The 2,044-nt window shown below is 35.6% G+C and overlaps 1 non-coding gene across 1 annotated transcript; it reads left to right on the forward strand.

The window, feature by feature from the left end:
- The first annotated feature begins 1,462 nt into the window (after positions 1-1,462).
- On the forward strand, positions 1,463-1,569 carry LOC111765965 (U6 spliceosomal RNA). Its single transcript, XR_002798155.1, has one exon. It is a non-coding gene; the product is annotated as a U6 spliceosomal RNA (small nuclear RNA).
- The last annotated feature ends 475 nt before the right edge of the window (positions 1,570-2,044 follow it).

The following is a 2,044-nucleotide window of genomic DNA, read 5'->3' on the forward strand; positions in this document are numbered from 1 at the left end:
AAGAACACACAGTGAGTGGACACAGAGAGCAGACAACTGGGGTGGGGAGGGGAGAGAAATAAATAATAAAAATAAAATAAATGAAATGGCTTTAAGTTTCAGTTATTTGGTCTTACATTGTTTCTCATTAGCAAGAGTGGCAGCTGCTATCCTCAATTACATCCTTACATATTTAATCAAGATTCAGTGAGACTATTTTTTCAAAACTGCTTATCTCAAATCTTAAAATTGACCTAAGCCATGCAACTTTTAATGGCCAACCATATTATCAAATAAAAATTTAAAGTCACTTACTATAAGCAACTATTAAACACTTATTCAAGCTATTGCTTTCAGAACTTACCTTGTTTCATGTTCCACACATGCCACCCTGGATTTCTGCTGCTTCCAGTGGCTCCATCCACACTTCTGCTGGGGTTAGTAAAGTCTTGCTAACATTTGGAACTCCATCACTGTCATTATGTGGGACATTGTTCAAACCTAAGGTACCTCAGCTGCCAACCACTTTTCTATTCTCATTCTCTATAGACCCTCATGGTTGTGATCAAGACCCTAAGTGACATGCTGACTAGTATAAGCAGATTGACAAGGAAGCTTAAGCCCATGCAAACTTACAGCTACCAAGCTTTCAGGAAATTTCAAAGAAATCCACATTCTTGTAAAGGAATACAAATATTACTCGATGAGACTTCAAAGCCCAATATCCATTTTTCAAATGTTGACTTTTACTTAAAAGAATGGATACTGGATTGTTTGTTCTTTAGGTTACCCTCTTAGGAATATAGGAATCTGAGTTTAGAATAAAGGGACTGGGTAGGGAAGATTGGGTATAAAATGAAAAGTAGGAAGCTGGCAGACAGGATTGATCTCCATTGTTATTCTGTCAGGCTATTCCAGCCACATACTTCAGCACTGATGTCTCAATGGTAAAATGGAAAGAAGAAGGAGAATTTGTACTGGGGAGCATATGAAAATAAATAAGCTTTAGCCTGCCTAAAATGTAAATTAGGGCTGTCCCTGTCACAAGGTTTTCTTTTCTTTCTGTGGTCTTTTCTTTTCATCAATTTTCTCTCCTTATTTCCTAGGGACTAGATGACAATGGAGCACTCCTCTCTTCATGTGTTCCGGGGAAAATTGAAATAAATACTTCATCTGCATATTGGTAAGTATTTTGCTTCTCAGGGTGAGATAGACCCTAGCTTAAAGAAATTTGGAAATGGGATATAATTACATTTTAACCTAGACAACTATGAGAATGCAATGCTTAGTTCACCAAAGGCAATACAGTAGCAAGAGCAAGTATGAAAATTAGGACCTTCTTATCCATTTATTCCAAAACATTTACAGCAGACCAATTATATCCCAGGGGCAGTATTATGAGCAAACAAGATACTGTCCCTGCTCTGAGTTAAAATCAATGAAATTAGAAAATTAATCAAATAATGATAAAAATCAATTTATAGTGCTTGCATTGGCAGCACATATACTAAAATTGGAATGATACAGGGAAGATTAGTATGGCCCTTGTATAAGGATGACATATAAATCCATAAAACATTCCATATTTTTCCATGTCCAAGAAACACAATTTACTCCCATCTGAATAAATCTGAATAGACAACTCTAAGATACATATTAATCAGAATGTCAAATGCCAAAGATGGTGAGAGTTCTGAGAGCAGAAATAGAAAAGCAATGAATAATTAATAAGGGATACCCAATTAGATGTGGGTAGTGCCAATTTCTCATCAGAAATCATGGAGACAAGAAGACAATGGTATGGTATATTTAAAATCCTGCAGGAAAAAAAAAAAACAAAACTGCCTGCCAAGAAGCTTATATTTGTCAGGATTGTATTTCAAAGCTGAGGGTGGGTTTAGATTATTAACAGATAAACAGAAATTGAGAGTTTATAACAAAGAGATTGGCTTAGCAAGAAATACTAAAGGGAGTGGTACAGCTGAAAAGAAAAGACATGAGAAAGAGGCTTGGAATAGCATCTAGGAATGAAGATTAAATCAGTAAAAGTAACTAAAAGTGTAAA

Source organism: Dasypus novemcinctus, chromosome 17, assembly GCF_030445035.2.
Source record: "Dasypus novemcinctus isolate mDasNov1 chromosome 17, mDasNov1.1.hap2, whole genome shotgun sequence".
In the NCBI taxonomy this organism is placed as follows: Eukaryota; Metazoa; Chordata; class Mammalia; order Cingulata; family Dasypodidae; genus Dasypus; species Dasypus novemcinctus.